At 47.6% G+C, this 12,131-nt stretch overlaps 1 long non-coding RNA gene across 1 annotated transcript; it reads left to right on the plus strand.

Annotated features, from left to right (window-relative positions):
* Positions 1-4,976: 4,976 nt before the first annotated feature.
* On the plus strand, positions 4,977-8,941 carry LOC306637818. Its single transcript, XR_013757284.1, has 3 exons — positions 4,977-5,926; positions 6,252-6,331; positions 8,783-8,941. It is a non-coding gene; the product is annotated as an uncharacterized lncRNA (long non-coding RNA).
* Positions 8,942-12,131: the final 3,190 nt, after the last annotated feature.

Below are 12,131 nucleotides of genomic sequence, written 5' to 3' on the forward strand. Positions count from 1 at the left end.
AGGGGCAATGATGGCTTCAAATGCACATTTATCCCCTAGCGTGCCTGGCACAGAGTAGGTGTTCAATTAAAGAATCCTGAATTAAATGGAGGACTGACTCCAAGAGAAGAAGCAGCGTATCTGTCCTTGCCAGCCTCCCTCACCAGTCTAGCTTCCTGGCTCCTGCCATCAGCCAGGTGCCAGTGAGAGGGTGTGAGGGCACAGACTTGGCCCTCAGAACTGAATATGCTGCGAGGACCCAAAACTGGGCAGGGGGACGGAGGCAGGCCAGCCACGAACTTGTGGAGGCTCAGCTTCTGTCTCTTTGACAGTAAATCTTGCGGTCAAACATCCAGCCTGCAGACCCCGTTTCGGCCAAAGTGGCTCTCCTCGTCATCTATAATGGAAGCCTCCAGCAGAACATCACAGTTAATTGCAAATAAGGGTGAGTCACACGAAGCAGCCTGAAAGGAGCTGGCACTCACTGTGAAAGGACAAAGAGACCAGCCAGAAGTCTGCCAAGGACCAGCTCCGGTATCCAGTGAGCTGCGGGGCACTCAGGGAGGAAGGGAGGGAAGCCTCACTGCATCCTCTCTGATCCTTATGTGCCAGGGGGCAACACAGAGGTGATCAGTCTGGAAATGTCTTACATGATTTATCTTTTCAGATTTCAAAAACACAAAACGTCACAGACATCCGTACACATAATTAATTCTTAGGATAGTTCTGTGGAGTGAAAGTTATCAGCCTCATCGGAGATGTGAAAATGGAGACCTGGGGATTTTGTGGCTTGTCCAAAGTGGCTGTGGCAGCTCTGTGATGTGAAGCCAGAACCTTCTGCCACCAGAGCCCGTGCCGTGTTCTCTCTCCCACCCAAGGCAGGAATGACCTCTGTGCTTATGACACAGCCCGCGTTCCACTCTTCCAGCAATGAGGTGCCCCCTGTCTGACGAGCACAATCGCAGCTAATGTCCAGCTCTTACGTGGTGAGAGTGTCTACACCAGGCACTGCTCAAGGCCTTTACCAATGTTAACTTATTAGCCCTCCCAGATATCCTGGGAAGATGATGGTTATGGTTTGGATATGGTGTCCACACATGTGAGACAATGCAAAAAGCTTTGAAGGAGAAATGATTGGGTCATAGCCTTAACCCCTGATGGGATTAATTGAGTAGTAACTGGGGGCAGGTGAGACGTGGCCGAAGGAAGCAGTTCATTGGGGGCGTGGCTACGGTGTACATATTTTGTTATCTGGAGAGTGGAGATCTCTCTCTCTGTTTCCTGTTCATGATGTGATCTGCTTCCCTCTGCCACACTCTCCTGCCGTGATGTTCAGCCTCACCTCGAGCCCCAAGTAATGGAGCCAGCCTTCTATGGACTAAGACCTCTGAAACTGTGAGCCCTCAAATAAACGTTTACTCCTTTAAAATTGTCCTGGTCAGATCATTTAGTCACAGCAGCAGAAAGAGCCCTGAGTGCAAGAAATGTTTAGTTCTCTTAGTTAGTTATTATGTTTCCAAGATGTCTGATCTACAATACATCCTGATGAGAGATGTCCTTGGGTGGGATTTTTGGAAAAACCTAGCAGTTCTGGAGAGTTAAGTTCAGGAATAATTTCTAGGATATAAAAAAGAGGGTAAACTCCATCTAAGAGCCAAAGAAAAGCAATGTTGGCCCATAGGGAGTGGACAGCATCTGTCCTCTGAAGCCATCCCTTTGTGGACCCTGTTGATATATTACTAGGTTTCCCTGAGGGGCCACTGTGAACAACACACATCCAGACAGGAGGGGGTCAGTTGGATGAGCAACTGGACCCACTGGACCACAGCCTGACACAAAAAGGGATGTCCCATCAGGAAAGTCTACCATGCGGTAAGGACCCACCACTCCTTCCCCCAGCAAAGCCAGCCTGTGCCTCCACCTCTGGGGCATCCCTTGTGATCCAGTAGCCTGCTGGATCATGCGCTGGATCCTACTTGGGGAGGGCCAGGCAGAGCAGCTGATAATCAGTCCTTGACCATAAACAGATATGTAGAAACTGAGAGCCAGAGCCATCAGGACAAGCTCTAGAAGTTGAGAACTGGTGATTTTCATTCTGACTGGGAAGGGTACACGCACGTTCAGACCACCCCGTGCATCGCGAGCCTGCTCCCATTAAGGCCCACCAACATGTCCCACTTGAGGCATCACCCTCTCACACGCCCACCAGATCACCTCTCTGAAGACCTTCTTCGCACAGTCCTTGCTCCGTAGCTAGCCACTCTGAGTGATGGAAATTCCTGCTGTAACTTCTGCCCTCGTAGCATCCCCTAATTATAACCTCTTCTGCTTCCACAGACAGACGTGTATAAACCAGGTGCCTTCAGAGCTTCTTTCTTCCCGACAAATACACCTTAAAAGTTTTCCAGATCCCTGTGCTGATCCTGGTCTCCCTCCTCAGGTCTCAGACTATGCCAGCAAAGGCAGCCTGCAGTGATATCACTCCTGCTTATCTGGTCTGGAAGCTTTTAGAAACTGGGGATCTCATTCTTACTTCAGTCCTAGTAACCTGTGGGTCAGGGCTCCCTTTTGGTTATCCCAAGTTCAGGCCAGGTCTAGCCTTTGACCAGCACCGCCCTTGAAGAAGCAGCTGTGCAAAGGCCTGCCCTCAAAGGTCCCACCTCACCCGGGGCTGGGTGTGCGTAGTGGGCTGTGGGATTCCAGGATTGGGTCCTGCTGCTCTTATTCTGTCCTTCAATAGCCCCAACAGCTCACACCGCAAGACCTGGCCCGGTTGCAGAAAAGCAGAGGTGTTAGCCGTTTACTCCTGCTGTTTGTCTAACACCCACCTGAGTGGGAGCGAGTCCCCCCTGAGCCTGGAGTCGTGACAGGCTTTGTGCAGCCTCGCGCAGCTCCGCACAGGAAGGGCTGTCATTTCATCCTTTGTCAGGGCCACCAGCAGGGTGGGGATGTGGGCAGGAGTGAGTGTGCCTTAGGCAGGAGCCACAGAGGAGCTGCAAAGCCCACCGGGGCAAGTTGGAATGCCTCCCACCCTCCTCAGGCTGAGAAAACTGTCCAGAGGCAGAGGAGGCCCCGCGGGAGGGGCAGGGCATCAATCTTCAGCTGGGGACAGCCCCCCAGCTCCAATCGGTCCCATTGTCCCAGGAAACTGTGGGAGGCTTAGAGGCTCTTGCGGGAGCTATAATCTGCATTTCATTTTATGGATTTATACTTGCTTTGTTCATTTCCTTTTGTTTCCCCAGAGTTACTTTTGGTGGAAATGTTTCTTTTGAATATTTTTCAGTTATACTAAAGACAGAAATGAGTCCATCCCCCACCCCTGTTCTATCTAGATGATTCCTAAGACTGGAAAGTCAGGACAGAGACATCTCCCCCAAGCAGAGGTGGCGGCTAGAGGAGGGTGGGAGGCAGAAAATGGAAGGATGAGGATCACTGAGCCCCTTCGAAGTACCAGGCACTTTCCTGTACATAATCAGATTTGATTCCCACCGCAGTCCTGCAGGTGAGCTGGATCCTTCCCATTTTGTTTTTTCAAACAAGGAAACAAAGGTTAAGAGAAGTTAAGTCATTTGGATTTTCCCTAGCTGGTAAATGACATAAGACTGGAACTCAAGTCTGACCCCAAAGACTCTTTCCCCTCCATGGAGTGTGGAGACTCAAAGGGAGAAGTATCCTATCTCTCCAGTTGTTTTAGTCAGCTTTTTCATTGCCGTGAGTAAATGATCTGACCAACAATTACAGATAACTATAGAGGAGGAAAGGTTTATTTAAGGGCTCACAGTTTCAGAGGTCTCAATCCATAGAAGCCTGGCTCCATTCCTCGGGGCTCGAGGTGAGGCTGAACATCATGGCGGGAGAGGGTGGTGGAGGGAAGCAGCTCACATCACAGTGATCAGGAAGCAGAGAGAGACTCCACTTGCCAGATACAAAAATATATACTGCAAAGCCACAGCCCCAATTCCCACCTCCTCCAGTAACACCTTACCTGCCTCCAGCTACCACTCAGTTAATCCCATCAGGGATTAATTCACTGATTAGGTTAAGACTCTCAAAACCCAATAATTTCTCCCCTGAACTTTCTTACACTGTGTTCACATGTGAGCTTTTGGGAGACACCTCACATCCAAACCATAACACCAGCCCACACTGGATCCCTAAGAATCCTTTCTTCGATCGCCCCTTAAAGGGTTGTATGTTTGGAATCTATGAGCCGATCTGCTCCCAGGTGTGTAAATGAGCATCCTCAGAAGTAAGGCATGTCAATGACAGCAAAGAGAAATAAAACAGAATTTGGAGGCCCCAACCCACCCAGACACATAGATCCTTTGGTCAGTCTCTGTTCTCGACACTTCCAGTGTTAGAAAGGCTTCGGTTGGCATGGGGTGTTCTGACTCTGCTAGAGGTTCATTTCCAGGTTCATCTGCTGGAAGGAAGAAGGGGCCCAGAGAGTCCTGTGCAGGGGGAAATAAAAATGGCCAGTACTCCAGCATTCTGTGTCTGTCTGCTCAGTCAAGCAGCCAAGAGGTCTGAGTGGGTAGGGCTCAAAAAATGACACAGTTGTGGGATGTCAGAACTGAAGGGCCACTGGGGCTATCCCATCCAGCCCCCTTGTGTAAACACGTGGGGGAAATTAAGGGAGTTGCATAAATCACACAGCTGGTTCCCTTAGCTCCTGATTTCAAGCCTCAGGGATCAGCCCAGGACTCTGTCCTTTCCTTCCTGACTTTCTCTGAGCTATGGGGGAGTCACAGCAAGTTTCAGCTCAGAATCTTTAAGGAGCGTTGAGGAATCCATATTTTTTTCCTCCCAGGCAATTCTTAGGCCCATTAAAGTGAGCCCCCTTAGCTAAGCCAGGCAAACGAAGTTGAACAAAGTTCAATTTGATAGAGTGTTTAGCCAGGCAGAGCGAAGGGACAACATTGCCTGACTATCCACCTGCCCCTGGTCCCACTTTGAGGAGGCTGGATGAAGTACACAAAGTAGAGGCACAAGGGAGGCCTTTAGAGGGGTCTGTACTGTGGCAACACAGTCTCCGCTCAGCCCACTTCACTCCCTAGGTCACCTGCCTGGAAACCTGAAGGGTGTCCCTCTGCTCTCAGGGTTTTCATGATGGAATGGCAGATGTTTGGGTAAACTACCCAAGCACTGGGTTCCAGATCTGACTCTGATAATACCTGGAACTCTGGAGAAATAAGACATGACCCGCCTGGGCTCATTTTTTTCCCAGTATAATGAAAAGATGGAGCCTGCAGTCTCCTGTCCTCTCATTCAGAAGCCCTAAGACTAATTGACAATAGGTACTTAGTCAGCTGGTGTCCTCTACCTACCTACCTGCACAGTATGGGGTACACCGTAGGTGCTTCACAGGGGTTTACTATCAGAGAAGTTGATCTGGAGGCTTAAGTAGGATTTGGGAAGTTTGTTTTGGTTAGAGACTGACTCAGGGGCCACAGGCAGAAAGGAAGAAAAGATACTCACCTGGGAGATCTACTTGTTTTGACCAGCTGACTTAAAGCAGTGTCTGCTCACTTTGTCTTCTCACTTGGCCCCGTATGAACAGGTGCTGGGCCAGCAGACCTGGAATGTGCTGCTGGAGCTGGCAGAGGGAGGTGGCAGGAGGAGGCCCTGAGAGCTCCACGTGGGAACGTGGGAGGGACACCAGGGAGAGGAGGGAGGAAGCAGACTTCCTCAGAACTGAGATGGCTTCAGAGACACACACAGGGGCCATTCTGGTTTTAATACAATCACTAAATTTGGGGGTATATTGAGTGAAAGAACGTGGAAGAAATTAATTAGTTACAGGTGATTGTGGGAAAGGTAGAGGTGGCTTCCTGAAAGCATTTGCTCCATGTGAGGCAATGTTAGAAGGGAATTGAGAGATGTATATGGCTGGAGTCTGCAACTACAGGATCTTGTCTGGCACTAGGTGGGCCTCAAGGTTCAATCTGTGAGTACTGAATTGGATTCTAGGACTGTGGGGGCTTTCTCAGTGCTGGACTTTATGAGGGGCAGCTAGTCGTTGGAATTCAAGGCAACATCAGGTGCTCACTGACCTCTCCTGCAGCCACACAGATGCTATCTCTGTGCTGGGCCTTCTGGGTTTAAGGGAGGGGCAACACAGGTAATGGAAAACTGTTCTAATTCTTCTCTCAAATGCATCTTCTCTTATTTCTGTGCTACTCCCAGGTGCTGTAATCTCTTATCTGGTTTCCTTAGCTATTGCGAAGGTCTTTTTTGTGCTTGGATAGTTGCTCAAATTGATGTTTCTGCAGGGAAGCAAGTGCTAAAAAGTCCTATTCTACCATTTTGCTCATGGCCGATCCTCACAATACCACCAGCCTGTGTCTAGAAGGTAAGATAAAGACCTCACTGTTCACTGAGATGTTTGGCTTGTGTCCAAGTACCTGGGAGTCAGTGATAACAAACTGTAATCCCCTGGAGCTCACACGCCTCTCTGAACCAAAATCCTTGCCAAATAGGGACTTCTTGAGATCCCTGTGCATAGCAAAGAAATATTCTGTGCCAGCATTTACCCAACAAGTTACCAATGCTGCACTCACAGCCAACTGGTGATGAGTTCCCAATATCCATAATGACAACCTCATTAATTATTATTCTGTGTTAAAGCCCTATAGTCACAGCTTCATGGATAAAACATTACATGCTGTCCGTCCTGAGTGATAGATAGCCTTTGCCCAGAGCTACTCAAGTCTCACAACCCACATCTAGCTACCTTGGGACTCCTTCCCAGCTGGGGGTTCTCCAAGGGCCAGTGCTAAAGCCCTTTCTGATTGCTTGATTGAATTAGCTTCCCCTAAATCCTGTTGGACACTGTCTTTGGGTTCCTCAGGTATCCAGAGGACTAATCAATATCCTGTTTACACCTAGCCTCAGGAAATCCCAGGCAGTTACCTCTGGGAGTTACTTTGGAATTTGTCACACCGTTGGTTCATTTACCAGGCTGCAGCAGTTCTCATCCCCATATCTCCTCTGGCAAAAGTGGGCCAGACCCTGGTTCCTGGTGCCCAGCTAATTCCTGAGACTGCCCCTCCCAAACATCAGCCATAATCCTCCTTGAATGGCAGCCCATTGTACAAACCACAATCTCAGAGAGATTTGGAAAAGAAGGAGAGTTTTCCTTGTGATACTTATATCTATAGAGATTCTCTATTAGACAGAATAAAGACTCATTCAACCTAGCTCAGCAAAGAGGGTTTTTTTTTGTAAAGTTCCATGTAGAAAATTAAGGTGAGCCTCAAGGAAATCTAGAAATAGGAACCATATTCAGGTTGGCCTTCATAATTCTGGCTTGGATGTGAGGCAACGCTAGTTTCTGAGAAGCAAGTCAAGGGACCAGCCCTCTAATTCAGGGTTGCAAGCATCAACACTTACACAGGCTGCACCAATGCTGACATGCATCAGGCAGGTAGCCGGAGTGTGAGGTTGAACAGGTGGATCATCACAAGAGGGTGTGGTGGCGGCTGGTGGGTGGGAAACACGTGGTCCCTGCAGCAGCACCCCAGCACCAGCTGATTCCAGTCACGTAGACCCCAAGTCACAGCACGCAGAGCTTTTTAAAAGATGCCAAAGAGCTGGGGTTGTATGCAAAATCTCCAGAGTTTTAAAGATTTGTAACAGATTTACAAAAACACAGAATGCTATGTGGGCTGGATGCGACAAGTCTTATTCCATGACTGCCAGTGATGTGCCTTTTCAGTTTTTCCACTATTGACCTTACTTGTCCTCTACCAACTGGTAAATTCTTTCTTTAGTTCTATTCAGTCTCCTAAGAAAAATAAACTAATTGGTCTGGCTTATCCTTTTGGATCAGAGCAGGCCAGACCATGATTGGTTGCTTTTAGGTCAGGGGGTCTTACTCTGCCTAGTCCAATCAGCCACAGCCAGCGGGCAGGAGGTATGTCAGGGCAAAATGTGGCCTCTCAATCAGCAGGCCCATGGACAGGCCAGTTCCCCTTCACACAGGCTACCGTTGAGCAGGCCCAGCAAACATGTCTAAGATAGATAGGAAATTTATAATATGAAGTAGATATTATATATGTTGAGAGAGGGAAAGAGAAATGTTAAGGAATTGCCCTATGCAATCGTGGGGCTGACAAGTCCAAAATTGACAGGGCAGGCTGGCAGTGTAGGCAGGAGTTGATGCTGCGGTCTTAAAGCAGAATTTCTTCTCCGGTAAACCTGTTTTTTGCTTTAAGGCCTTCTCCTGATTGAACAAGGCTCCCACACACTTTTAAGGATCACCTCCTTGGCTCAAAGTTATCCGATTATAGATATTAGCTTTTTCAATCAAATACCTATATAGCAACCTCTAGATTAGTGTTTGGTTTAGCATGTGGGTACTATAACCAAGCCACATAGGTCCATGAAACTAGCCATCACATAGTCCAATTGTGTGGATATTGCTTCTCCTGTTTTCCAAATAAAGAGATTGAGTCTAAGAGAGATCAAGAAACCTGTCATGGCACAGGTGGTGAGTTAGATCCAGGCTTTGAACTTAGCTCTGTCTCACTCAAAAGCCCAACTCTTAACTGCTTCTCAGTTAGATCAAAAGTCTGAATAAGTCTGATGTGACATCTGTAGACATCATACATTCCAAGAAGGTCTTTGGTGAGGTATTTCAGCTTTCCTCTGAAGTAGCTTTTGCTTTGCCTCTTTTTCTTTCCTTTTTCCCATTATCCATTGCATTTCTCCTAGACTCCGTATCAAACTGGTAAAGTGATGCTTTAACTTACTAGTAAAATGATAAAAATGATTTAAACTGCTGTCTTCCTCTCTTAATAAGCTTCCTTCCTGTCCATTAGAAACTGGAGGAAGAATAAAAGCAAGCAAGCCAGCATTTCTAGTTCTTCATGCTGCTTTTCAATAAGGAAAGAGGCAAAGAAAACTCCAGGGGGGGTGGGGGGGACTTCAGAGAAAAGTTGCTGCTTCCCAGAAAGGGTTCATTTATTTATCAATCAGCCTGATGGAGTATCTTCCACAAGAGAAGATTCTGAGTTGGAGTGGGCTTTGAAGTCTAGTGTTTACAGTACTAATAATGACATTGATGATGTGAGACTTTCGGCACGTGTACACACTGTGTGTTAGGTCCCAAAAGGCGCAGTCTTGGCGTAGTCCTCTTCACTCCAGAACTCTTGTCCCAACATCCTGTGTGGGTTCCATGCAGGCATGCTAAGAGAACTCTCTGGTGCCTTTGGGAAAGGATTATGATACTTTTCCCCCCTTTTCTTTCTTCCCTTTTTTTTCTTTTTTTCTTTTCTTTTTTTGTATTGGGGATTAAACTCAGGGTTGCTGTACCACTGACCTACAGCCCCAGTCCTTTTTCTTTCTTATCTGAGACAGGGCCTCACCAAGTTGCTATGGCTAGCCTCAAACTTGCAATCCTTCTGCCTCAGCCTCCTGAGTTGCTGTGATTACAGGAGTGCACCACCATGCCTGGCTTGATACATTCTTGATTCATAAGAATTCCTAGAGTGTAAGAGTCAGAAGGACCCTCCACCCAACCCCTTTATTTTAGGTGAGGAAACTGAGGCTGGAGAGAGGTGATTTGCCACTATGCCATGACCAGGAGTTATACCTCAGGGCTGACTGGACTTTCCTGTAAAATTCTCCCCTCAGAGCTGCTTTTGAGCTGAGAGAGAGAAAAAAAAAAGTGCACCCGGTCTCCAGGGGCGAGCAGCAGGGTTCTATAAAAAGGCTAATGTGTGTATTTATCCTGCCTCCTGTTATCTTTGGCATGGCTTTGCATGCCAGTCCTTAACCCTCTGCAGAGCTCAGGGCAGCATCTCGGCAAAGGGCAAGGGCAAGCACTTACAAGAGCAAGAGGCAAGGAAAGTTCCTGAGTGAGTGTGCGGAAGGGGATCCGCAGGGTGGAGAGGAGAGGGAGCTGCAGGGAGAACTGGGGAGCGAGGAGACATCTTTAAGGGCTTCCCCACCAGTGGAATCACACTTTGACAAATTTTCCTTATATGTCTGCGAAGGGGATTTCAGATCATTCAAGATGGACTCAAGTGGTTGCTAAGGCAACAGTGTTACCATCGTCACTGCCATGGAAACCCTTTCAGTGGCATAATATAAATATTTTCCTTAAGAATGAAATGGGGACTTGAGTGGGCGATGTTATTTGCTAATGCGCACAGGGTGTGGCCAGAGTCTGCAGTGGATGGGAGGAAGGAGAGGACCAATTTAGCTCGGATTCTATGGACTTCACCAAACAGCCTGTTTTTATTTATTTGTTTTAGATATAAAAGCCAAAAAATGTGAGGGGGCACAAATACCAACTAAAATAGCCTATAGCTCTAACAGAGAGAAATAATTGGCCATTTTTTCTGGTTTCTCTTGGGGATGGTCTGAAGACTTCTTGGGAGTAGTGGTGAAGGCATTTGGAAGAGTTTCCAAAGCCTTCTGTTCCTCCTCCAACCTTCTCAGATGGAGGATGAAGTGTCAAAAGGGTCCATGAATATTAGCGGCTTCCAGGGAGCTGCAGGGAAGGGAATGGCCGGGAGTGGGCGTTTCCTGGCCTCCTGGGCTCTTTCAGAAGTTAGAGGCCACAGGATGGCTTCTCACTTTGTCTACACTGGGCACCTTCCCACATTCACAGGTGTCCCAGCCACCCCATCGCTGCTCTCAGCTTCCTCAGAAGACGTACTTGTCTCTCAGGCAGGCAGACAGGACCGGATGACCTCTGAGGTCACTCCCAGTGCCGAGATTCTAGGATTCCATGGTGCCTGCCTTCAAAGTCGAATGGCGGTTAGCAGAGGCAGGAGGGAGAGGCTGGGTAAAGGAAATGCTGTTTTAACCCCCAAGAGATGGCGACTGAGTATTCCACAATCACTAGCACAGAGGATTTTGATGACCTCAACACAAGAAATGATAAATGAGGTGACAGATATGCTGCCTACTGATTTGATCACCCCACATTGTATACATCTATCAAGATAACACGCTGTATCCCATAAATATGCACAATTACATATTTTAGAAAAAAAAAAAGAAGCTAATGGTTCTAAGAGCCAGTGGCTCCATGTTTAATAACTCAGTTTTATTGTTCTGAGCACCCATTTTTTAAGTGGGTGTCAGGATGCACCCCTAGGGCAGTAGCTGTGGAGGTGGTCACTGCTCTGCTGCTGCGCTGGCTTCCAGAGCATCCCTCCCTGCACGGAGAACACCAGTGTCAAGGCCTCTGCCTGGCTCTTCTCCAGATGGCTTTCTACTGTGGGGGTTTTGATGGCAGAGAGCTTCTGATGAAACAGGCTCCCAGAGGGCAGAGCCAAGCTGCAGCAAGGACTGCAGCCCAGAAGTAGCCAGCATCATCACTCTCGGAAGTTGCTGACTGGCCTGTGTTTATTTTTCATGCGCTGGTGCGAGGGGAACAATAGTGGTTCTCAAATCAAGGGGCATTCACGGAGGGGCCTGAGCCTGCAGCCTGCTCCGCTCCAGAGGAGGGTGGAGGGGAGGGTGGCTGAGCATGGAAGAAAGATGAAAAAATTGTCCTGGGAGGCTAAGAAGGTCCCAGTAGCTTTTCTGAAAGAGCTCTCAATCATGTTTGCTGGGTAGGACTTGAGTTTCTCTCAGCCCTTGTTTTTCTGGTCTGCAATGGAGGAATAGCAGACAATAACCAAATCTGGGAAACGATTTCAGGTTTAGAAATGGAGCATAGGTACTGATTTAACCATTTCCAGAAGGCCAAGGAACTCTTCTCAGAGCAGGACAGAGGGAGCATTAGAATATGTAAAGGAAACACGACCTCCGTATAACACAGTAAAATAAAAGACTGTCCGAGGATGTGCCCGTTATAATTTTGTATGAAAGAAACCATCAGGTCGAGTCAGGGATATGGCTACGTCCTTGACAAGTCCCCCTCCTCACCGTGCAAACAGTTTTATTGCCTTTTCAGTTTATGTACTTAACATACTTTTTTGGATAATTTGAACACTGTATAAAAGTATAAGAAAGAACTTTATTTTAAGAAAGAACTTTTAAAAACCACTTAAAATTCCACCACCCTAGGATGATCCCATTAATCACTTGAAAATATTTCTCAGATAAGGAAATTTTGTACAGACACATATACATATGTGACATAAATAGTTTTTAATGCATCTTTTGCTCTCTTACCTCCCCGCTTCCCTTCT

This window comes from Sciurus vulgaris, assembly GCF_902686455.1.
Source record: "Sciurus vulgaris genome assembly, chromosome: 10".
Classification (NCBI taxonomy): Eukaryota; Metazoa; Chordata; class Mammalia; order Rodentia; family Sciuridae; genus Sciurus; species Sciurus vulgaris.